We start from the raw sequence: 27417 nt of genomic DNA on the forward strand, positions 1-27417 counted from the left end.
CCCCACCTGCCGGGGGACCCCGTGTTGCTGAACAGAGCCGTCCGGTTTTGGCTCCAAACGACGCATCTCTTTGAGGAGAGGTGGTCGGGAGTTATTCTGTACTTGCCGGCTGTAGGACCCGGTATGCAAAACCAGGGACGAGATGTTGACAGGTGCTGCTGTCCAAGTGGATGGCGAGGGCGGGCCGTGGGGGGGGGGGGGGAGCTGGGTGGGCCGGAGTGGTCAGTGTCAGCAGATTGCCGTCGACAGGGAACAGGTGGGCGTGAGGTGCTTCAGCAAGCAGGTTTGGAAGAGGGGTCGTTTACAGGAGGGAAAGGAAGAAGTTAACAGGTCAAACGGCGATATTGCGGAAGAGGTGGAGGGCGGGGGGGGGGGGTGGCTGGTTGGTGGGTCTGTCCGCGAGGGAGCGGCTCTGCGAGCCAAGAAGGGCCTGCGCGGCGCGCGCGCGGGACTCTGAGAGCTCGCTCAGTGTGGTATACGACTGCCTCGAGCCTAGAGGTAGTAAGCAGTGAGTGGACCAGGACCTCCTACACTCCGGGACCAGCAAGTCCATCGCTCGTCAGTGTGCGTAGTGACCAAGATTCCCCACCCCATCCAATCCCCTTTTTATTTTTATTCTATTTGTTTTTGTCGTTGTCTCTCACAGTTCCCTCCGGCAGAAAAGTTGGTTCAAACGCGAACAACTGCTTGGCAAGAGTCGCGAAGATAAAAATCTCGTGTTAAAACAATTTTAATGAAAAAGAGAGATGATGTGCATTTCGTCGTAACTGAATAACCGACCCGTTCCGTGCACAGTGTTGATAATAATAAGTGAGAATCGCAGACTGTCGCTCAGTAGTCTGCCTTACGGAGACGACCTGAAATGGTGCGCTGCTCTCCCCCGGCGCTTCTTCTTCAGGCCTCCTCCTCCAGGGACGTCGTTGTGGTCGTCGTCGTCGAGTGCTTCCTCCTGCCTCCTCCTGGCTGGGCTTAGTCGCCTCCCACACCTGTGACGAATTCTCCCGGGACTCGGGCAGGGCCGCCACGACACCCTTACCAGGTACGAGTCAGAGGCGGATCAGTTGGTGCACACGCTAACAGCTCAATTCGCCATCGCGTCTCTCGGCCTCATCATTCACAAGAACGTAAGAATGAAGGAGACTGCAAGAGACCCTAAGGCCTACACTAGGCAGCTCCATGTCCATGACCACCTGTTATCCCCATCCATAAAATTATCGGACCTTCTCTTAAAACAACCAATATTTTCAGCGCTCACTAACTACATGGTTACTAAGTCTATTCCATTCGTTGACCAAACTATTGGTAAACCAGTTCTTGCCCATTTCCTTCTTAAATCTAAATTTGTCCACTTGAAATCCATTACTGCGAGTCCTGCCCTGTTGTCTTCATATGATGACCTTGTCTGTATCACCCTTGTTAAAGCCCTTGATCCATTTGAACACCCCTATTAGATCATCCTGCATCCTACGTTTTTCTAGAGTGTGTGAATTAAGGTGCCGCCTGTCCGTCCATTGGGTCAGGCTTCAGTTTCGCGATGTAATGAAGTTCGGAAAACATCCTACACCTCAGTGAATTCAAACCCTGTAATAACAATGTTTAATAATATCGATAACAATAACAATATGAGTGACAGCAATGATAATAAAAATGACAATGATGATAATGATGATAGTAATAGGTGAACAAAAGAGCCTGTAAGCTTAGGGATGTACAGTTGAGTAATCAAGTTCGTGAACGCTTCATGATTTGTGGCATTGGGTTACAAAGACGCAGAAACTGTCGTAGCAGTTCGTCCCAAGTGGACAGACGGAGCCTCGTGGTTTCACTAAGGCTACCTGTCACTGGTGGAAAAAATGTTCAGATATATGTTATTTGCAACACTTTTGACACAAAGTGCCAAAAAACCTATTTCCGCAACCTTCACGAGCTGTAAGAATCTGAAAAGGAGCCACGACGGATTTGTCCCCCCCGTTACCGCCTCCTTCAGATGAACGGACTGTCTGGAAATCCTGTGAAACAACTAACTGCATTTCCTCCCAAATTCCTCGTTAGAGTCAGTTGCACTTCTTCATGGTCATGGGGATGGGTTTTCTAGCTCTAGTAACGGGGATTCTGTTCAGTTGTCGGGAACCTCCAGCATGTAAAGACGAAGGCTTGTTTATGGTACAATCTCTTGAATACCTCCTCCCCCGCCCCCATCCTCCGATCCCTTATTTATAGAACAAAAAACAGGTGTCGTCGGAGGTCGCTACCGAAGAGCTGAAGGGTTTTGTCACTGGCCCCAGCTTAATCTGTCAGCGATACTCTTCCCTCTCCGTTCTAAGAAAAAAAAAAAAAAAATGGGAGGAGAGATAGTCGCCTTTGCCAGCTGGTCGAGATTGGGATGAAGAAGAGGAGCAAGAAGGAAAAAGAAGGAGGAGGAGAATTCCTCATTTGACAAGTGCTATTCCAGCACCGTAGCCACTGACGATGTCTTGGGAGTTTTCTCGGTACACGAAGCAGGAAGCGCCTGGAAGAAGATCGGGGCACCTGGGAGCACGCATAAGCGGTCGAGGAGAAGGCAACAGGTCTTTCGCCGCTTCGAACCGTGGAATGTCCCCTGGCCTGGAGGAAAAGAGGGCACTCGCGAATGAAAGAATAAGATCATTTGTCGCGGCGGAGAGCCAAGACTGTTATTTGCTAATTGCGTTCTTGGATTATATACCATGAATATTTAATGGCAATACTGAGGTAATTAAATTGATATTGACCGTATTAGCTTGATGCCAATCAACCTAGGAAGACACCTAGACATTTCTTCGGATGATCTTGTTAAAACCAAGGGAGAATTCATAGTTGTCGATGATGAATCCATCAACAGTATCATTAATGTCAACAAATATGGCCCTTAATGTCGACAAAATGTGGTCTGTGTCGAGGGACCTCGTTTCTGTACAGCAGATATCGAAACGATCAGATCCTGTAAGTGGCACAACCATTAGAAAAGCTCTGATTATATGGTCAGCCAGTTCATACATCCTGATAACGGAGGAACTGACGGGAGCCATCTGTCAGTGTCTCGCCTTCTGACGGAGGCCTTAAGTAACATCGATCCCACCGATGTTCCTTAAATGGAACAGGATTTTCGGGGCTCTTGCCTAATACATATGTATTAATTTGAAGTCAAATGGAAGACTTTTGTGGCTTATTCTGCTATCTACCTTTGCCGTCTTCTTCAAACGAAATGAGCACATTTGCCTGTGATTATCTAAACAGACAGAAAAATCGAATAATAGATCTATAGAAATTTTCTTACGTATTTTACATAAGGAAATAAAAATGAAGGAAACTGGAAGAGACCATACAGCCTACACTAGGCAGTTCCATGTCCATGACCACCTGTCATCCCCATCCATTGAGTTGTCTAACCTTTTAATAAAACAAATGATAGTTTCAGCGGTCACTACTACATGGTTACTAAGTCTATTCTATTTGTTGACCACCCTATTACTAAAACCACTTCTTGCATATTTCCGTCTTAAATCTAAATTTGTTCAATTTCAATCCATTAGTGCGAGTCCTTTCCCGTTGTCTTAATATGATGACCTTGTCTGCGTCACCCTTGTTAAAGCTTTTGACCCACTTGAAGACCTCTTTTAACGGTGCTCGATCCAGCAGCCAGAGAGGGTGATAAGACCACGACGCTAACAACAGGTGGCTGAGGCAAGTACTCTTCGGATGGGACTCGATGGCGTTGTCGAGAACAGGAGTCCATAAGCACCTCCGTCCGTCTGTGGGTGCGAGGCCACCGATCTCAGAGATGTCTCTGTGTGTCTGTGGGGGGGGGGGGGAGATTTACCATTTTAGTTACCTCAAATGTTAAAATATATTTCCTATTTGCCAATAAGGCCTTTCCAGGCTATGGGATGTATTGCATCATTACGATATATATACAAGCACGCACACTAACACACACACGCACACACACACACACACACACACACACACACACACACACACACACACACACACACACACACACACACACACACACACACACACACACACACACACACACACATGTATATATTGTGTGTGTATATATATATATACACATATATGTGTGTATTTTTTTATGTACATATATATATATATATATATATATATATATATATATATATATATATATATATATGTATATATATATATTTGTATATATATATGTATATATGTATATATATATGAATATATATATATACATATATATGTATATATGTATATATATATGTATATATATATACATACATATGTATATATATATGTATATTTGTATATATATATACATATATATGTATATATATATATATAGATATATATATATATAGATAGATATATATACATATATATGTATATATATATATGCATATATATGTATATATATATATATGTATACATATATATGTATATATGTATATACATATATATATATACATATATACATATATATGTATATATATATATATATAAATATATATATATATATATATATATATATATACGTGTATATATATATATAAATTCAGTCGATAGATGTGATTTCTTTCTTACCGCCCTTGTGGGTGTCAGGGACGAGATGGGTTTCCCTTTTTGGGAAAGCGTGGTGCGAATGATGATAAGGGGAAGGAGAAGAAGAAAAGAGGTGAAGCATCGTCGATTGAGAAGGAAAGGTGTCAGAAAGGAGGAGGAGGAGGAGAACATTGTAAAAATAGCCCAAGTTGTCAGTTTGCAGGCAGGCTGGCTGACAGTTGGTGGCTAAAGAGAGATAATGAATGGACCGTTAACCCATTTTTTTCACTGCTACTGACGGCAAATACATCTCCTTTGGCTGCCGCCAGGTGATTTTAATCAGTCGTTGAAAGTTCCACTGGTGGAGGAAAGGGTTAGAGCGATCTCAAATACCCGTTGAACTTCATCGACGACTTGTCCTTCTGTCTAGCTTGGCACCCGGAGATTCTATTGACCTGAGGGGAATGCTCCAGCTGCCAAAGCCACTGGTGGGCCTGACATGTTGGCATGATGCCAGCTGGAAGGAAGAAGAAGAAGAGAATATATGAAGAGGGAGCCAGAGGCCGCACGGAAGCACAGTTCTTGGGAACGCTGACGACGGCGGGGGATTTCATTTCGCAGATGGGAAGGACCTTGGCCGGAGTGACGAGGGTATGGTGATGGTGATGATGATTGCCCTGCCAAAGGGCGACTCCTCGTATGGGTTTCTTTTTGGCGAAGATGCAACAGGTTGGTTGCACCGATTTGGAAAGGCGAAGCAAAAGTGCCGACAAAAGACCCTACGATGCTCAACGAGGTCGGATGCAGAATAAATGAATAAATAAGCGTATAAATATACAAATAGATTAATCAAGAAATAAAAAAGTAAGTAAATGAATAGATGGATAAATAAATGAATAAATAGAACTAACAAACACATAAACAAGCAAACAAAGAAAGAAGTAAACAAAATGACCTGCAGACTTGGCAGCAAATGAGGTGAATCTTAAAACTTCGAAGTGTTGTACTTACTACCGTCCATCATCTCTCTTTGAAGTCTATTTCGTTCATTGACTCCGCTGGTGGCGAGATTGTTTTCATCTACGTTCTGACAGTTTGAAGGCTCTTATTTTACACCTAATGCTAAAGTTAACCAATTCTAATATTATCAATTTGTTGTAGAATCTTAAAGATCTGTATCATGTTACTCTTTTTTTGATGGGTTGGTATGTATTAGACGTTCTCTAGTGATTTGTTTCCTACAATTGGTGTCCATTTTGTGGCTCGCCGCTCTGATTTGTTAGTGTCCTAATAAGATTCGGCGACTCCACGGCATCAGCATATTCCAAATATGGGCGGAGTAATGATTATTGATATAACTGGTTGATGAAGAACTTTTGAAGTCCAAACATGTTATGAACCCTCGTAGCTTGAAGGGGGCGTTAGGGAGAAACCTTAAGGATATTCGGGGACAGTGAGGAGTTGCCTTGAGGAAATGATGATCCTCATAGATGATCGATCGGGAGAGTCGCTTTTGCGACCAGCTGGTTCACGCGGGCAGGGTTGATCAAGACTGTGTAACTCTTCTTAGTGTGAATGCCAGGAAAGTTAAGGAAAAAAATGAAAACTGGAAGATGATTAGATTAACCCTTTCCCTGCCGTTTTCTGCCTGGTACGGCCTTGACCGGGATCCCATAGGCTGACAGTGGGGCCACTGACCGTTCTTCCTGAGCTTATCATTACATCTGATTAAGCCCTTTCAACATGATCTTGCTAACAAAGAAACGATGGAACTGAGAAACAAAGAAAGTCAACCAAAATTATACCTTCCACGAACTCCGTTTTGGTACAGCAATGAGCCATGGAGACGGTAGATCAAGGGCTCTCACCCTTAGGTACCACGTCCTTATGTATTGCTGTCCCTCAGCCTCCTAGAAATCCCACCACTAGTGATGGTAATCCTAGTGCATCCACTATCACTAGTTTTCGATTTATGGCCCTATTTGTGAACCACTGTGTCCCACAAGCGCTCATTGAACCATAAGCTCGAGGAACGGAAAGTACACTTGACTTTCGAGAGTATGGATGGGGGAAAGTAGAGTTAGATGAAAGGAGATGGGTTTCCAAGGAGCGGAAATCAGAGGAATACACTCGAATACTTTTGGCAACAAGGTAGACGGAGCAACGCGACGCTTCTCGAAGTCAGCTGGGAAAAGAAGAGCAGAGTTGAGGATATTTGTTGAACTCTCCATAGGAAGGTCCCTGGAGGGGGGCGGCGGGGTACGATGGTGATGAGATCAACAAGTTAAATGAACTGTAGTCCGTGATGTGTTTCCACTGACGAGGGATTGGTTGAAAGCGTCCTCCCGAGAGCATCTGGGCCACGCCTATTCGTGCCCGATCAAGCACCTGGGTCTTGCGATCGATTCCAATCGCGAACGGCAATTTTCGAGAGCAGCGTTTGAGACACGGATCTTGCCGCACCGAAGCGAACCCTATTAGTCAACCTGTCGGTCAAAGTGAGAACTTATCTTATGTGGATTTGTGTGTGTGTGTTCCCCAACTTTCGAGGAGTTGGGGGAATCACACACACACACACACACACACACACACACACACACACACACACACACACACACACACACACACACACACACACACACACACACACACACACACACACACACACACACACACACACACACACACACACACACACACACACACACACACACACACACACACACACACACACACACACACACACACACACACACACACACAAAGCTGAAGAGACAGAAGAAGCATAATGAAACCTTGTGGGTCCAAAGAGAATATTACAGACGGTGTAATGGTGTACAGTGACTGCATAGACGTCATTTTAGATATGCAAGGGTTCCCACACGAAAACGATCATTTTTGTTTTGCCCCAAATGAAGACGACCTCGAGGAGTCACGTACACATGAATGAAATCGCCTGGCGGCAGGCAGCCGGAATTAAATTAAAAGAGGTTGAGCGTCGTGTTGGGCTCCCCTGCACGGAGTAGTAACTCCCGTTGATCACTTGGGTGGAGTCGTTAGGCCATGAACGGCCAATTGGAGTAGCTAACTAAAGATCTAATCAATGGGGCTTAGCCCCTCGGGTGCCCCTCGTCCACTTGCAGGTTGATTCTGCTGCTGCTGCTGCTGCTGCTGCCCGGCTACCAGGCGGCGATCTTATTCATTCACTGAAGGGCGACGGGCCCCTCAAGAAGAACAACTCTGAGAGGCGACTTCGCAGGGGGCCATCTCGGTCGATCCTTTTGAGTACCTCGCTTACTCAATTTGTACACTTGTTGTTGTCTAGCCAGGCGGTCTATTCGGCTGAGGGGCGGCTCCTTTAAGGACTCGGAGGGGTTCGCTGGGGGGAGAAAACGAGGAGAGGATTACACCAAGAGGCGCCTACACACTCGCTGAGGACAGGTGTAGCCTTGACTGCAGCACATGAAACTGGGGTGTCCACGCTGGGCACTGGAACGTAAGAATGAAGGAGACTGCATGAGACCGTAAGGCATACACTAGGGAATTCCATGTCCATGACCACCTGTCATTCCCATCCATAAAGTTGCCTAACCTTCTCTAACAAGCGATAGTTTCAACGCTCACTACAGTCAGCTCTTGAGCTGCAACGAGACAGGAACGACAGACGACGCGCAGGTCCAACAGACAGGTGCTGGCGAAGCCTAAAAAGAGTGCATAAGACGGTCAGACAGGCACGGAAGGAATGGGATGGTTGGCAGGTCACATACTGGAATGGTGTGGCGGGTGAAGTCGAGTTCCCGTTTTCTTTTTAACTGATAATGAAAGCGATGTCTACCAAGACCAGACAAGAAGGGCTTGCCGGAAGCCAGAATTAAGGAAGGTGGCAAGGGAGGGGTTGAGTTGAGTTTGCGAAAGAATCCGCCGTGTCTACTTTGTCATAACGTGTCAGAAAAAAAAAACTGCTCAAAACCAAAATCTAAATTCATGTCTGCGCCCTCCAAGGGCGCAGGACCACCAGACGGCACCCACCGCCTTTCTGGAATTCTGGGCGTGTTGGGATGGCTGTCAATGTACTGTTGTCTGAAATGGGCGCCATCAGCACTCTACTACACTGAAATGCAGCACTGGTCTACCAAATCCAGGGGTGGCGGCGCTGAGGGGTCTGAAGCCCCCCCCCAAAAAAAAATATCATGACCTCGTTGCAGAGGTTGAAAAAGCTGCCTCGGGTCGTGTACACCGGTGCGTGGCAGAAAGCAGTAATACAGTGGCAGGTTTTTTTTCCACAGCGTTTGATAGAACACTTCAGTGAGAATAATTTGAAGTATATTCAACACATTATTGAGGGTAAATCTTTAAGAAAAATGTAAGACTAAGCATTACTTTTGCCCAATATTTTGAAAGAAACTAAATAAAGTGAGAAGATATACTTCAATATATGTTCAAAGTAGTCGTATTTGTGCTCCAGAGTACCTCTCTTTATAATGCGTCATCTGTATTTACAAAATTCAGGTTATTCCCCCCCACCCCCAAAGCGTCATCTGCATTTACAAAATTCAGGTTAGCCGCCTCCCCGCTCTCCAAATTTTGATCCTGGATCCGCCACCACTCATGTCCACCACCACAAAAGGAGGCAGAGGACCTACCCACTGCCCCAAGCAGGAGGAGAGGTGGTCGAGCAATCGGAAGGGGCCTGGAAAAAGCGGAAAGAAGAACGTTCCCATCACGTCGACTTCGCTCCCTGCCTGCCTGCCTGCGGGCCGGTCGGTGGGTCCTGGTAATCTTCCCTTAACTTTTCAAATACGTGACCCCTTGCAATATTACCAAACCCCCTCCCCTTGATAGACCTTCTGAAAACGTACTCATTCTGAATAATCGCAGATACATTACTTTAAACTTTATTAATCACAGCAGAGAGGGAAATAACAGAAATATATATATATATATATATATATATATATATATATATATATATATATATATATCACATATATATTATTGTTTATCAGTGTTTATCAACAAGGATCGATCTGATAATATATTCAAATGAGAAGGATGTATTTGCTTTTTTTAAAGAAGTAAATCAATACGCGGGTCTGTGTGGCTCATGAGCCGTCTAGGGGTCATGACCCGCACACAGTTTGGGAACTCCTGTGCTAGAAGGAGGAGGAGGAGGAGGAGGAAGAGGAGGAGGACGGGCCGACCTCCCAATGCCATTACGGCCGACTTCGATCCTCCTCCTTTGGTCACACGCAATGATCCATTCCCTAATTGGGCTATATACCGCCAGGGCTTTATCAAAGCCTGCATAATGTTTCCAATTAACCTTGGCGTTGCATGCCGAGAGGGGGGCAGAGTGTCTGTGGGAACAGTTCCAATCTAAACGAATCGTAAAGGACCAAATGTAAGAGGAACACACACGTACACACACGCGCACGCACACGCGCGCACACACACACACACATACACGCACACACACACACACACGCACTCACATGCACACACGCACGCACACACACACACACACACACACACACACACACACACACACACACACACACACATACACGCACGCACACACACACACACACACACATACATACACGCACACACACACACACGCACACACATGCACACACACACACACGCACACACATGCACACACACACACACACACACACACACACACACACACACACACACACACACACACACACACACACACACACACACACACACACACACAATTGGGTAATAAGAAACAGAATCTCACAATTACAATTAGGTTAAATACATTTAGGTAAACACACATACACACGCACACTTGTGTGTGTGTGTATACACGCCAATACTACCCCATTAATCAAGGGGATGGTGTGTGTGTGCGTGTGTGCGTGTGCGCGTGTGCGTGTGTGTATGTGTGTTTGTATGTGTGTGTTTGTGTGTGTGTGCGCGTGTGCGTGTGTGTGTGTGTATGTGTGTTTGTGTGTGTGTGTATGTGTGTTTGTGTGTGTGTTTGTGTGTGTGTGTGTGCGCGTTTGTGTGTGTGTGTTTGTGTGTGTGCGTTTGTGTGTGTGTTTGTGTGTGCGTTTGTGTGTGTGTGTTTGTGTGTGTGTTTGTGTGTGTGTTTGTGTGTGTGTTTGTTTGTGTGTGTGTGTGTGTGTGTTTGTGTGTGTGTTTGTTTGTGTGTGTTTGTGTGTGTGTGTGTTTGTGTGTGTGTGTGTTTGTGTGTGTGTGTGTATGTGTGTGTTTGTGTGTGCTTGTGTGTGTGTTTGTGTTTGGGTGTGGTTGTATGTGTGTTTGTGTGTGTGCGTGCGTTTGTGTGTGTGTGTGTTTGTGTGTGTGTGTGCGTTTGCGTTTGTGTGTGTGTGTATGTGCGTTTGTGTGTGTGTGTTTGTGTTTGTGTGTGTGTGTGTTTGTGTGTGTGTGTTTATGTGCGTGTGTTTGTGTGTGTGTGTTTGTGTGTGTGTGTGTGTGTTTATGTGTTTGTGTGTGTGTGTGTGTGTGTGTGTGTTTATGTGTGCGTGTGTGTGTTTGTGTTTGTGCGTGCGTGTGTGTGTGTGTGTTTGTGTGTTTGTGTGTGTGTGTTTGTGTGTGTGTGTTTGTGTGTGTGTGTGTGTGTTTCTGTGTTTGTGTGTGTGTGTGTGTGTGTGTTTATGTGTGCGTGTGTGTGTTTGTGTGTTTATGTGTTTGTGTGTGAGTGTTTGTGTGTGTGAGTGCGTGCGTGTGTTGTGTGAGTGCGTGCGTGTGTGTGTGTGTGTGTGTGTGTGTGTGTGTGTGTGTGTGTGTGTGTGTGTGTGTGTGTGTGTGTGTGTGTGTGTGTGTGAGGTCCCAACTGCCCATAGATGGGTCTAAAAACGAGCTCTGTGCTCTCACCCCGACGAACAATAGGTGTCGATCACAAGACCAACACGTGGTCTATGACTGTGATGACTCACACCGAAGGATCGTCGTCGTGGAGGTAGTTTGTCGCTCAAGATAATTTTTTGAAAAATTAATCAAAAATAGTAAATGAAGCCGTACGAAAATCTTAGCTCAGCAGTGTATTGTACACACATGAATTATTTTTCCACGTGCTTTCGACGATTTTTTAAAACCTATTTTTTAGCGTCGTGGCGTCCTGAAGAAGAACCACGTTTCGTCGTCGTCGTCGGATAGTATTAGGTGTATTAAAATGACTGCTAAGTAACTATATATGGGGGGGTGGGGTCCCGTCATGGCGATAGCTAGCAGACACAGTTCTAGATGTGATACAGCTCTTAGTTTAAAATTCAAACACATAAAAGTGAAACATTTGCAAAAAAAAAAAAAAAAAAAAAAAAAAAAAAAAAACAATTTGCGATGCGTCGATCTATTTAAGGTGAGATCCACTAGAGATTTTGAGTGTTCTGAGTGATAAGAAGGACTGACGAAAGTGTCGCGGCGGTGCACGAGGAAAATGGGAGCGACAAGGAAAAGGTGGGAAGAAAGAAGAAGAAGAGGAAGAGATGAAATCGATAGTCTATATCCCAAGCCAGCAAAAGTATGCGATCAATTTAAACCTCCTAAGAGATCAATATTCTGGTCAGGAATCGAAAATAAAATATCTAGGATGTTTGCTAAATTAGATAATTGCCCGTAACGATGAACGGAAAATTGAAACTGGCAACCTTGGAGCAGAAAAGAAAAGGCTGCAAGAGGATAAGGTTATATGAGAAGATACAATTAATATTAAAGATACTAAGACCAAATTAGAAAAAAATCCAGGAAAACGTGAAAAATTATTGAATATACTGAAAAGGTAAAAGGGAGGGAGGGAGGGAGGGGGGGCATTATTTGTTAGAAATATGATGATGGTCATGATGATGATGATGATGATGATGATGATGGTGGTTTAGCGTCACAAAATCGCCCTTATCGGGAGACTAGGACGATGTCCCTTACAGAGGACTTTGTAGCGGGGTATTTAATGAACCATACCCTTGGGTTCAACTTCGCCGGTGGTAGGGTTCGAACCACCATCCCCTCGACCTTCGCCGCAAGTAACGACGTCCAAATCCGATCAGCCAGTAGTAGTAGTAGTTAAAAAAAAAAAAAAAAAAAAAAGTCTGAGGAAGGAACGAAGAACACAGGACAGAAAATTTTGAGAAACGACTGAAACGCATAATCCACAGTAGAAAAAGAAGCAGAGAAGGAAACAATTGCAATTTGATTTGGGTAAGGGAAAATGCGACGGGGGAAAAGGAAAACGGTAATACGACAGTTAGTAAATGAAGTCGGGGAGAAAAAAGAAAAGCGACATTTTTTTTTTGTTTTGTTTCAAGGTTCTGACCAGAAACTGATGTAATGGCATCGAAAGATAGAAGAGAAGATAAATTCAATTTAAGAAACACCCTAAAGAAGTTAAGAGTTGCATATGCAAACGTTTGGTATCGGTCAGGTTAAAAATAATCGATTATTTGTTGGCAAATAAACCAGATATAATGTGGTTTGTCAATATCAAACTACCCAGTGATATCAATATCCAATTGGGAAATGAACACAGACTTAATGGGGGAAGACGGGAAAGACATAAGAAGGGGAGGTGAAGTGGTGAGAGTGAACAGAACGGCATAAGAGTGAATGAAGTGATACTTGGGGTAAGGGTTTTAGGGGCTGAGACGACGATTCTGAGGACGACAACCACCAAGGGGAAGGAGGGAAGAGACCTTGAGGTAGGACGTGTCCCCGGTCCAACACAAGACAAGGACGAAGGAAGGCGAGTGTCGAGGAATGTCAATGGACATAACCCCTCACATAGGACTGTCGGTGAAGGGATTGGACAAAGCGACAAAAATAATCCTGCTGGCTGACTCATCTGAAAGAGGGGAATTTAGGCGGACTGGAAATTGCAATGGGCAGTTGAAGTCACGGCAAGGTCATGCATAGGAGAAGCCAATGTCATTGATTAATTATTCAAAGTGCGTTTGTCCCGGGGGAAAAGTGATGACGTAGCGATAAGAATTGCGGGAGAAAAGATAGATACAATTTTGGAAAACCTTTGCGTTTGAGGAAGTTCTCTGAAGAAGAACATTGGAGGGAATTGACAATAAAAAACAAAAGAAATGGAGAACAATGAATTATCTTTCTAAGAATCTACAACTCTGTTTTGGAAAAAATTGTCAAGGGTTAGTGAGACAAGAAAGAGATTTTTTTTTAACAGAAAAAAAGGAGAGTGAGGCCTTGGCAAAGGCGGAAAAAAATGAAGGACTAGTATCATAAATGAAGATTACAAGAAAACAAAAAATATTTACTCAAGATTAAAAAGAACAATAAAATAAAATAAAAAGGCATAGTTGATGACTGTAAAGGCGACAGGAAAGGGATTGCCAATCTGAGATTCGATGAAATAATCTACAAAGAGGCAAGAAGCGCATCTTGAAATAATACCTCCAATCGATATTTGCCCAAGAAAATTACCCTGAAGGAATAACTAGTGATTTTGTGTGAACTGAAATGAGAGCGGAAGTGCGGTCAGTATCCAAACTGCTAGAGACCTTCGATGCAAGGAAACCCCCGGCGGCGTCTGACGGCTTCAGAAGAGGAAGCCCACGTGTCTTTGATTTCTTCACATTTCATTCAAGAATGGCTATGTGCTACAAGAAAGACTGATGGATGGGTTGTGTCTACTTGGACTTAGAGAAATACTTTGATAGGCTACCAAAATATATATATCAATATGAATATTTGAATATATAGGTCTCAACGGGACCCTCCAGAAACATTTTTTTTTTTTTTTTTTTCTAGAAACAGACTCACGAGGATAGTTGTGAAAGATAGGATGTTAGATTGGAGGGAATTAGCTCGTGGGGTTCCACAGGTTTCTGAACTGGTACTCGCACTGTCCAGGTACACGCTGATGGTTTGGTGGTTGGAACAAATAACTCTACCAACTTCTCACACACGATCTTTGCTCTCGTCCCCCATTCTCCGGGCCGGCGACCCTTTTCATCATCAGCCCTTCTTGCATCGAAAGGGATCAATCTGGTTTGCACTTTCGATTATGCTACTTGTTGTTGTACCTAACTCCACTCCCCCCCTCTTCTGATTCGCCCCCACCTTCCTTCTAGCCCCTACAGGCCCGTCACACTTGATCTCTTCTCTCCGTTATCGTTATTGTTTCCTTTACATCGTGCCAGAATGACGTGACTCGTGGCTCATCTGGTCCCTTGACCACAATTTCAAGTGTCAGTCAGCCTTGTATCAGTTTCCCTTTAGCGTCCTTGATGTCATCGTTCCTTGGAAAAACTTCGTCCGCTATTAGTAGTTCTCACACATGTTATTGAATGGATTTAGCATTCCGTTTGGATCCAAGGGGAAGACTTTTATAATCATCCAAGCTCCTACATATCATTTCGGTTCCACAAGATAAACCAGTAAGCTCGTAAGCTTGCATCCTCTAATACATTTTTATTTCCATCAGTTCGCTTCTCTTTCCCTCAAGTTTACATCATTGCTCTTATGATCACCACACTTCGAATTTCGTCGCTTGTGTAGGCTGCTCATGCTCTGGAGCATTTACTCAAAATCCAAACTGATTTCTTTCCGGACACGTAAAGATGAACTGCCACTTGCGGTCCTTAAGAGGAGCATTCGTATGTTCCATCATCACTTTTGTATTCAGATATATCGTTACTGTGGTCAATAGTGCATAGCTTATGAGCCTGTCAAACTGCCCCGCTCGCCTCTTTGTTGCCTGAATAAGCAGTGGCTTCCTAGTGTGGCGTTCCAGCGAGCTGTTTTGCCAAATGTCCCGAAGCGGAGACAGTAAATGTCGACGTTTTGAAAGCCGTTGCAGCCTACACCAAGGGTCGATATTTATTGGTAATAATAATATTATCGAGGCTTTTGTTTCTGACAATCATGACTTCAACCGTGCTTTCAATATCAACAAAAAAAATTCCTGGATGTCAAGGATATGTGATACGAAATGGCCACGATCATTGTTGATAAAATGGCGCAGGCGCTATCATTAAATATCTGCAGTACACGAGACCATTATAGATTTGGAGCGTATTATAACTGTTTTGAGACTTTAAAGAACCGTCTTCTGGATAGCATCAAGCAATTTGATTTAATTGAGTTGATATTTTTCCTCAACAGAAGGTTAATCATATATCTCGAAGACTTTACTTCGATTAAACCTTTACTACGTATCATAACGACCAAGGGAGAGTGGCGTCTTTTATTCCAGCTAACGCTAAACAGTTTCGTGAATTTTGAAGGAACCTCTACACAACAAAGTGTGGAAGTGGAGCGTCAATATTTACTATATATTGAGGCAGCAGTTCCAGCTGGGTTAGTATCACCCCCCAACTCCAAAACATAGCACCGTTGAAACCCGCACAGCCACAGCATGTGTGTGTGTGTGATTCACCATGATCTTGGATCACGTGTTGGACTCGTGTGTGTGTGTGTGTGTGTGTGTGTGTGTGTGTGTGTGTGTGTGTGTGTGTGTGTGTGTGTGTGTGTGTGTGTGTGTGTGTGTGTGTGTGTGATTATGTGTGTGTGATTATGTGTGTGTGTGTGTGTGTGTGTGTGTGTGTGTGTGTGTGTGTGTGTGTGTGTGTGTGTGTAAAGTAAAGAAAGTTTATTGCCATTACCTAGGGATACAAACATATAGAGAAGAAGAGGACTACAGATAGTAGTCGAAATATACAGTTTTCTTGTACTCCTGATATTATTTTTCCGATAGTGGGTTTTAAGTGTACATAGAGAGAAAACTTAACAATAGCACAGATCATAGTACAGTCGTGTGCATGTGAGCAATTCACTGTGGTTTACGTACTTGACTCGTGATCGACAGCTCAAATTACCCTTCTCGGTGAGGGCTCTGGAGAACACTTCGTCAGCAGTTACCACACAAACACACACACACACACACACACACACACACACACACGCACACACACACACACATACACACACCTATATACTTATAAAATTCTGATCATCTTGTTTATTATCTTGCTTGAAACCTTCTACTGAAGAAGAAGAGATATGACGTCATGACTGAGGACCAGCAAATCAGAAGAAGATATATGACGTCACGACTGAGGACCAGCCAATCAGAAGAAGAGACATGACGTCACGACATCCGCTTTGTGGGTCCCAAGGAACCCCATCGCTGAGCGCGTGACGTCACAACTGCTAATCTTCCAATTTGCCAATTTTTGAATTTCCAATTTTCCGATTACATATTTTCTGACCATTAATATTTTAAAAAATCATATTCAGTATCTAAAAGTATAGCCATCTCCTGAATTATCATCTATGAGGCACAATGATTTTATTAAAATATTACGAACCGTATAAATCATATGAAGCGTAGTATTTCAAGCAACGACGACATGACGTCACAATCTTCTGCATTTCGCTTCTTATAACTAATCAAGTCACTGCCTTCGTCTACTGAATAGAGGTAAGAGCTCTAAATTATACTCAATTTGATATAGAAACTTATTTTCTGTGATTTATATTATACGGTGATAGTGACATAGTATATCTATCATAAAGTTTATATCTATAAACGTTGCTGCTAGCTCAAGTCTCATGGGACTCCCTGAATGATAATGACAGTGAGTGGGAGTGGAATTGGGAGTGGGAGTTTGTTGACCATTTTATTAACAACGTATCATTTAAAATTTTATTTGACCCAACGTGGCACGGGTGGTCTAGTACATATATATATATATATATATATATATATATATATATATATATATATATATATATATATATATATATATATATATATATATATATATATATATATATGATTAAACTTCCCATCGTAGTGTTGATATACGAGTCCCAACGCTGCAGCTTTTGACCGGGTAGCAGCACAGCAATTTGTGCCCCACGAAGGAAGAAGAAGAAGAAGAAGAAGTGTTCCACCCTCCCTCAAGTAGGATTACGATGGGAGCCGCGGCGTTGTCGTTGTCGTTGTCCCAGTGAAGGAGGGGTGGGGGGGGGGGCGCTCAGAAGGAAGGCCCGACTAATATGGCGCCTCGAGGAGGAGAGGACGGGGGGCGGCCGGGGGAGGGGGAAGGGAAGTATGCATCCATTAGATCACGGTCACATATCGAGCACTGGACAGACAGATAGACAGAGAGAAACAGAAGGAGACAGGCAGACAGAGACGGACAGACAGACACAGACATTCACAGACACACAGACAGTCACGGACACAGACAGACACAGACAAATAGTCATAGACAGGCAGTCACATACAAAGACGGGCAGACAGACACAGACAGTCACAGACACAAACAGTCACAGGCAGGCAGACAGTCACATACAGACAGACAGACAGACAGACATAGACAGTCACAGGCAGTCACTCACATGCAGACAGAAAGACAGACAGACAGACAGACAGACGGAGGGAGTGAGAGAGAGCGAGCGATAAACGCTGTACTTTAATTTAGTTATTAATTAATTATCGGAGTCTTCTTTACTTTCTATCAAGAGTATCACAGACAGACGCTATTCATACTATTACATGTAAACGAAACCCCCCTTTGAGATTGACTGACACGACATACTTGCAGAGCACCCAAGACATTTTCTTCCCCAATAATTGTACTTACAGAAACAGATGTGGAAGAAAGAGGTGGAAACTATGATTTAGCGCAAAAGACGGCAATGGAAAGGCGAAGGAAATGAAAATGCGACAGAAGAAGATCCAAAAAATGACCAGAAAGAGGTAAAGGCAGGAAAAAAAGGTCAACGAGATTGCGGGAGATGGAGCAGGGGAAAAGACCACACTTTGAGGCTTTTTCGCTGCTGATAACTTGCATGATAACTGTGTACTGCAGTTGGAGAACGTGGCTTAAAGGTGTTCATAGATGGATTTATGAGAGATGAGAAATCAGGCAGGTGCTGCCCCTCAAGATGTTACCTGACGAACGATTCCCTGATTGTGTGTTAACGCGTCAACCGTGAGACTTGGCAATGGATGAAAGGATTGAGGAACCAAATGGAGACTTGACAAAAGCCTAACGATACTTAACTATAAATGACCCAACCAAGTGGTTAACGCATTTTCTTAGAAGAGCGATTCATGTGCAACAAGTGACTGAATCATTCAATGTACTATTGCATCTCTCACAAACTTAATAGCTCTTGTCTGCCAACGCGCCTCCCCATTGTCTCTCCTTCATGTAAACATCTCTTGGAGTGTCCTGGTCCTCCTACTCCTCTTTCCTCTCCTCCCGCATCCTCCCCCACCCACAGTCCTTCCTTCCTCGCCTCCTCCTCCTCTCCCTTTCTCGGCTACAGGCCGTGCAGTGCCGTCCCTCCTTGTATGGCTGGGCAGAGCTCGCGTTGCTCTCTTTCCCCACATTTCTCTAATATTCTTTTTCAAGTTCAACACCTCAACCTTATTTCCACTCGTGACAGTGACAGCTGCTCTCCTATATTCGCACACCTTCCTCCTGGCTCAGGAATTGGTGACATCCCGTGGCCAACCAGAACAACCTGATCAGTTCTCACAGTTCTTCCCCTCGCCCCAACTGCCCTAACGACACCTCTCCTTCATCTGAACTCTCCCTGCTGCAGTGCCTCTTAAGAGGTGGCAAAATATCACCGATTCCCCCCCCAGCATGGCCACTCCTTCTCATGGAAGTCGCCCAGCCTCATAGGACATGCGTGGCACGCAGACGCACATATTGTAACCAGACGAAGGTCCCCATTTGCTTCCTGGCCGCCTAAGTGGGCCCCGGCCGCCGCGCCGCCCGGACACCTCGCCGCCCGGACACACCGCTTACAAAACATCTCACGGGCGGGTGGGGGGTGGGGGGGTGACGCTCTTCCGTCAGATATACACAGACCAACACTTCGAGGGGTCTGTATGACTACTCACCTCGCCCAGGACACCAGGTCTTTCCCCGCCAGACCCGACTCCCTGGCGCCAACCACACCATCCTCGTGTGGGTCTGTCGCGGAGGACCACCACCCCCTCCCAACACACACGCGCGCACACACACACACACACACACACACACACACACACACACACACACACACACACACACACACACACACACACACACACACACACACACACACACACACACACACACACACACACAGAGGCCCTTTTTGCAGTAGGTTTAGCCTAATTTCATTTACCTAAAGTGATATATCGAGGTACAACGCTTCCATAGGCCCTTTTAACGCTATCCCATTTTCCAGTGCTTATTCGTTGCATCATAAAATTCAGGTCATCTAGATTGAAGAATGATAATGTGATTAACACTATTTTGGTTAAGAATACACACACACACACACACACACACACACACACACACACACACACACACACACACACACACACACACACACACACACACACACACACACACACAAACATGTATATATATATATATATATATATATATATATATATATATATATATATATATATATATATATATATATATGATATATTGCTACCGAGGGAGTGGGGTGTCGCCATGGAGCTGAATGGAATACTCTGACTGAAACGAGGGCACGGGAGGAAGGAAGGATGCAGTATGACACATGTTGACACCCAATACAGTTTTTGCCATTAATGCCATATACTGACCCCCCCTCCACCCACCCCCAAGTTCTATGCAGCCAATACTCTTGGGCAGGAAGAGTTCTCAGCCTGGGTTCCGCGGGGCGGTTTCCAGGGGGCACTTGGATGTCCAGTGAAAGGGGACTTAAACAACTTAATCTGCAGAGAGAGAGAGAGAGAGAGAGAGAGAGAGAGAGAGAGAGAGAGAACATTGTACGTTGTTTTTGATGCCCATGAACTAATGAATAAAGTCATTACAATTTGAACCATTTGATATCCATTGTGGTTCTATTGCATGTTTAATTAGTCTTAGTATATCTCCATTCCGTTTTCTGTGTCAGGTTAATGGAGGTACGGTTCGATGGTCTGGGGACTCCCGGGGACGCGTCACGAGAACCCTCGCTCTACGGCTGGGCTTTAGTAACACCCCTGAGGACCAGAGGCACGCAGAGTTCTTTTGATGGGAGACTCGTTTACATCTAAAGAAGAGTGGTGGTCACTTTTGATTTGTCCCTCATTTTTTTTTCCTGTTTTTGTTCAATCTCTTTAACAATCTCCCCGGCGCGATAATGCCCACGAGGTTAGAATCGCTGGTTATTGCCAGAGGGAATAGGACATGGCTCTGTCATTGTGTGGTTGACATGTTCCAGCTAACAGATTGCCGACACGTGGCCACAAAGAAAAGAAGTACACAAATGTTAACCAAGCCATTAATGGCCATATTCACAATCAACTTGTGAACGTGATTATAATGATATTTACATTTTGATCGTAGCACATGCTACAAAGCTAATGACCACATTTCGAGTGACATTTGCAGCCGTGTCATGGTGCGACTAAGAGTCCGGGTGTTCCTTCACCTTTGCCTTGTATTGGCGCGATGATGAAGATGAAGGTGCGAGCGCTGAAACTAGCGGTCGTTTTAAGAGAAGGTCAACTTTAGGGATAGGAATGATAGGTCGTCATGGACATGGAACTCCCTAGTATGTGCCTTAGGGTCTCTGCAGTCTCCTTCATTCTTATGGTCTTGTATTCTTCGAAGTATGGATCGTCGCCGCCATCCAATGGGTCGCGGCCTTGCGAGGAATGTATGAATAAGTGGGCTTTATTAATTATCATGGTAATACTGTGTATACGCCCATGTATGGACGTGTGTGTGTGTATATATATGTGTAATAATAATGATAATAATAATAATAATAATAATAATAATAATAATAATAATAATAATAATAATAATCGATTTATTGGGTATAGCAGCATTACTGCTGAAAATATACATCCTACAAGATTATAACATTATAAAACTATGACAGTGAAAAGATGTTGTTACAAGCATTAAAAAACAAAAAACAGTAAGCTAAGGAATAGCTGTGTTGTACAACATTGTTATTTCTTGTTGATTAAGTCCATAAATGTCGGTATGGGACTCTTCTTATACCGGTCGGTGCCAGCTCTGATCGGCTTGATGGTATTGTGGTGCCGCACCTGTAGCCGTGGTGTGTATAAATATATGTATGCATGTATATATGTGTCCATATATGTATGTATGCATATATGTGTTGATAAAACGCTTTCATATCGGTGTGAGAAAGATTCCCCAGTCTTGCACGTGTCATGAAGGGAATGGATAAGAGCAAACTGGGATGGCAGAAAAAAAAAAAAATCGAAGAATGCGGATGTTCATGCCACTAACGCAGTCCTGCTGCTGCTGCTGCGACTTGCCTGAGCATCTGGTTGTACCACCAACGACGCAATGGACAATACCAGAGAGGGGATCGACATAAGCACATTATTCAGTTCACGTACCGCCTGGCGGATACACCATATACCGATGATGCACACTCGGCCACACAAGGGCCGAGTGGAGATGAAGATTCCGAACAAGTGTCTCGCTATTTGCCCGACGTCATATCCAAGAATCTGAATTCAGCGAGATAGACTGCAGAAAGTCTGTCACCGGGAATCGCTGGAAAAGTCCCACCCGGTGGTCCTGGGTGGTAATTAATCGGGACGAGGTGCCTCCCTGGCCCCTTCAATGCCGAAGGGGCGGCGGCGGCGGCGCAGGAACAAATGAGATCCTCTTTTGGCAGCCAAACTTAAGGGAAAAAAAAAAAGTGCCAACAGATAGGTAAGCGGCTAATCTAGATGAGCTCTGTCCCCTGACCGGATCCGAGGGCTCCGTCCTCTTGAGGAACGAACGCCGACATGGCCAGCAGGGGTGTGATCTCAAGAAATCGTTTGATTCAGTGCTGTGTTATGGGTTCTTCTGTGGATCTGTGGGAATCCTGCTAGGATTGTTGGACTGATGTCTGGCCTCTGCTCCAGGACAAAAAACTGGTGTGAAGTGTCGATGAGGTGTGTCCGGGGACTCTTCCAGCAGTGAGGCAAGGCTACTTCCTCGCCCCCAACATTTCTCGACATCTGCATAGACTGGGTATCGGGCATCAGTGTCATTGCGTAACAGCCATTGGCAACACTAGGGTCTCTTCGTTGATAATTATACTTTTCCTGCGGAGTCGTTGGAGGAGATTCTGTTTGCAGATCATCGCGTCGCTTCACAGGTCAGCAAGACCACTTGGCCTCCAGGTCTCCTGGAGCAAGACCAAGGTCTCCAGGCGTTTAGGGGCTGACGGGAGTGGCGGGGCTCAGTTTACCCATGCAGGATATCGAGGTCTTGGAAGACTTCGCATACCATAGTAGTGTTGTGCGTAACAGTGGTGGGTCATGTCAGGAAGTACTTCGAAGGACGAGCATTCCCTAATGGCGTTATGGACTCGCTGAGCCAGAATGTATGGCGCTTTCGGTGTTTATGTAGAAGAAATGAAATTCAAATCCTGAAGTCGCATTTGTCCCTGTGGTCTCATTCCTTCCCTTCTATTTCCTTCGCCAACACTTTCCATTCCACCCTTTTCACCTATTTATCTCATTGCAATATACGGCATACGGGCTACACTCATGGTCTTGGATCACGTGTTGGACTCGTGATCGACAGCTATTTCCTTCCCGGAAGAGAGCTCAGAGCTCATATATGACCGATCTATGGGTCATGCTGTGACCTTACACGCACACACACACACACCTAACTCCCCGCCCACGAGAGTTGGAGTAACGACTCGCAGCGCAGATATACTGAATTTTCAGCCCTGGGCGTGATTCGAACCCGGACCACCGTAGTGGCGGCCGTGATCGCTACCACTGCGCTATCGAGTCGTGTGTGTGTGTGTGTGTGTGTGTGTGTGTGTGTGTGTGTGTGTGTGTGTGTGTGTGTGTGTGTGTGTGTGTGTGTGTGTATGTGTGTGTGTGTGTGTGTGTGTGTGTGTGTGTGTGTGTGTGTGTGTGTGTGTGTGTGTGTGTGTGTGTGTGTGTGTGTATATGTGTGTGTGTGTGTGTGTGTGTGTGTGTGTGTGTGTGTGTGTGTGTGTGTGTGTGTGTGTGTGTGTGTGTGTGTATGTGTGTGTGCGGGCGCGTGTGGTGGGAGTGTCCCGTGTCTATGCTTCCATCGGTTAAACTTGCCATCATTTCGAGTGTGTCGTCAAACGGGACTATTTATCTGTTCAAGTTATTCCAAGAATCATTGTACCAGTACTGAAAACTGTGTTGCTTAATGTCCTTCAATCACCTTGGATGTTTTTTATTTTTCCGAGGCTTCTGCTTGTTCTTCCATCCTACACGAAGGAACTTTCCTTGCCCATTCATTTCATAGTTCTGAAGGCGGCTATCATATCATTCTCTCTCTTTCTCTATCTCTCTTTCTCTCACTCTCTCTCTTTCTCTCACTCTCTCTCTCTCTCTCTCTCTCTCTCTCTCTTTCTCTCTCTCTCTCTTCCTCTCACTCTCTCTCTCTCTCTCTCTCTCTCTCTCTCTCTCTCTCTCTCTCTCTCTCTCTCTCTCTCTCTCTCTCACTCTCTCTCTCTCTCTTTGCTTTCGCTTAAAGTTGGTATTTCCTGCCCTTGCCTCCCGTTAGCAACTCTCATTGGTTCCTTGCAGCAATCACTGGGGAAGTGAAGGACTTGCAGGATTCGGGCGCATTCCTAAAGGCGACACCACTTCCGAGGGGGTGGGGGTGGGGGTGGGGTGTCACTCGAAGGAGGAGGAGGAGGAGGAGTCTGTCGAGACGAGCGTCAACCCTTCGGGATTTTTTCTTTCTTCTTATTCAAATAAGATGGTCTGGCCCGGTTTCACTTCTATGGAGACTGAGGGAGTCTCCATCCTCACCCTCTCAGCTGAATGAAATTGTTTGGCGCTAATCAGATCGGGTATTGTAAAACGATGACAAAATCGCCTGATGTTGTCGGGATGCACGTTAAGGACAACGTCAGTCGCGGAGGATGACGAGGAAGCGAAGGGGTTTGCCCTCAGCTGACGAAGGACTCCTGTCTTTGGCCACAAGAGGATAGAGGACGAGGACTCTCGCGAACGGATTCCTCGGGATAGATGTTGATCCCTCGGGACCTGAGGAGTTTTCTTCGGATTGAACGGGTAGTGTGGCGAAGAACGGCGATGTCAATCTAGAAATTTTAGGATGAGCAGTTTGCCCTTTGATAACTGCAAGTCGGAAGGCGGAAACTAACTTAGATAAAATTATGACGAAGAGTTTTCTGAAGATGACACCAAGAACAGGAAGGACCCACGTGGCCGGCCCACCGCCAGAGGGTGTCTGGGAAGCAGAGGCGGGAAAGAAAGCAGTGCGAGGACCGGGCGGGTGGAGGTGGAGGTGTGTGGGTGGGAGGAGAGAGCTGGGGAACAAGGTTGAAGTTTGGGGGAAGTGTTGATGGCGGGTGGAGTCAACGGCGTCATCCAGGAGAAGATGGGTCCATCCAGTTCCTGGAGCAAACCGCGGAAGGGTCAAAGTCTGGGCAGGAATCCAGTTTTCTATGTGCAATCCCCCTCCTCACACACAAACACACACACACCACAGAAAACGGAAGGTGGGGTGGTTGGAAAGGAGGGAAGATTTGATCAGAATCTGAAGCTGCTGGGCGGGGATCGAGGGGGGAGGGGGGGCTGGAATACGTGGGGAGCCGAGAATCAGTCTCACCATTTTGGGGTGGTGGTGGGAAGGGTTGAAGAGGGTAACCTGGAACCTATTAGGGATAGCGAATGGATAGGGAGCGCTCAGTTCCCCATGGCAGAGTCGAAAGGCAAGGACGTGGAGGCGAAGTCGATAAAGAGGGAAGAAAGGATCAAGGAAGATGTGTATCAAGGACGACGAAAGGAAATATGTAGAAAATGTTCATCTTGGTAAAATCGGGAAAGAGATACGGAGGAGAGATGGCGAGCGACACGGCGGGGGAGGGGGGGGGGGCGTAGATAGGAGAGACAAACGACTGAGGTCGTCAGGGTCGAGTGTTTCCCGTTTTCTCTGCCCGAAGAAATTTGTTAACCTGCTGTAAGTCCTTCCGACAATGAGGAAAGTCGCCTGACATCCACAAACGGACACTTGTCTTATTCTCTGTTGGTGGGTTCGGGGGGGGGGGGGGGACCTGAAGGGGGTTTCAGTCCCCCCCCCCGCGCTGAAAATGTTTTTTCATTATTTCATTGCAGAGATCGAGAAACCTGCCTCGTGTACACCGGTACGTGGCATAAAGCAGTAATACAGTGGCGGAATTTTTTTTTCTTCCAGAATTTAATAAAATACTTCGGTGAGAATAATTGGAAGGATATTGAACACATTATTGAGGGTAAATATTTAAGGATGTAAGGTTAAGATCTACTTCAATTTATGCTCAAAAACATCGTATTCGTGCCACAGAGTTCATCTGTTTAAAAGCGTCGTCTGTACATATTTACCAAATTCACCAACCCCCAAGCGTCATCTACATTTGCAAAATTCAGGTTAGCCCCCACACCTCCAATTTTGATCCTGGATCCACTACTCTTATTTATTCTCTGAGAGTGAGGAACCCCCAGGAGGCTTCCGTGGACCTCCAGCAAAAGCGGAAGATTTGGACAGACCAGTTCTCAGAAGCAGAAATTAAATTAGAGCTCTAAAACTAATTTTGCATAATTGACTGAAAAAAAAAAAAAAAAAAATCGATGACAAATGACAGAATGAAGAACATGACCATTTACAAATGGATGAACCTGAGAAAAAAGAGTGAATGGGAGGAAAATATCACGTTAAAAAGAGGGAAACCGTAAATTAAACGACTGAATGCAGAAACGATAAAGACATAATTTGTTCAAGGTTTTAAAAGGTATATGTCCAAGTGGAACAAGGCGAACATGATATGTACAAAAAAAAAAAAAAATTAGATAACTACCGGAGTTTTCACTCCGGTGAATGAAATCGCTTGTCGCAGCCAATGTAGTCGCCTTTGGCAATGGAGGGGTTACTCAAGATCGTTTTAACTTTCCGACTGGCAAAGGTTTCCCTCAGTTGAAGAACATCGCCTTGCGAGTGACGGCCAAATCAAGACATTTAGGTCGCATTTGGCAATGGAAGAGCTAAGGTACAAGGAAGGCTGAAAGGGGAGAGTGATGGAGGGGTGACCTTATACAGCAGAAAGGATTTAAGGGTATACCTCGACGGACGAGGAATAGGGAGTCATATTACACTCATTGTACGATAAAAGGAGGAAAAACGTTGTCATAAGCACAATGTACACATATTTTGTCATGAAGGCCTCAGACAAACGACATATGATACGACATATGAAATGGAAGAAATACTGGAAATAAAACAAAGAGAAAAGAAGTAAAGATTTAAGCGCCTTGACTATGAGTGGAGAAGAAATGAATCAAACGAAGAAGGGGGAGAGAACTTCAGGTGACATCAGCGATGATGTATAGCTACGCCTTGCATCAACATATGAAGAGCCAGCGAAGATCCGAGGAAGGGTCAGACCATCAGCGTTGGATCTTCTCTTCATGTTGCACTGCTGGGCAACATGTTGCATGTCGTTCGACATTCCGATAAGTCACGTTACTAGGGAGGAAAAAAAAGAAAAGAAAAAATAAACACAGAAAGATTGGACTTCGAATGAGGAAATTATACGGAGTTTGGAAACTATTTCAGTGAAAGAAACTGGACTTAAGCAATACAATCAAATGGCGTAAATGATAAAAAAACTGGGTGGTGTATAAAAGAAAAACGTGAACCGATGAATACCAAAATCAAGAGAGTAAAGAAAAAGGAGAAAGTACCAAACTTTGGAAAGGATGTCTTTCCCACATTTGAACATTTCAAAAGGTCTTAAAAGAGATAAGAGAGAAACAGATAATCTGAGAGAACGAAAATGATGCGTGCAAATGAATTAGACGTACTCAGTGGACAAACAAGGAAAACG

At 44.8% G+C, this 27417-nt stretch overlaps 1 protein-coding gene across 1 annotated transcript in view; it reads left to right on the plus strand.

The window, feature by feature from the left end:
* Positions 1–412: 412 nt before the first annotated feature.
* LOC143037030 (uncharacterized) overlaps positions 413–27417 on the plus strand; it is a 73218-nt gene continuing 46213 nt past the window's right edge. The window contains exon 1 of the mRNA XM_076205135.1: positions 413–1039. The gene's annotated coding sequence lies outside the window, so the exon portion shown is untranslated. The remainder of the gene's footprint in view (positions 1040–27417) is intronic.

Source organism: Oratosquilla oratoria, chromosome 21 (assembly GCF_046742065.1).
Source record: "Oratosquilla oratoria isolate Oo_2021 chromosome 21, ASM4674206v1, whole genome shotgun sequence".
Taxonomy (NCBI): domain Eukaryota; kingdom Metazoa; phylum Arthropoda; class Malacostraca; order Stomatopoda; family Squillidae; genus Oratosquilla; species Oratosquilla oratoria.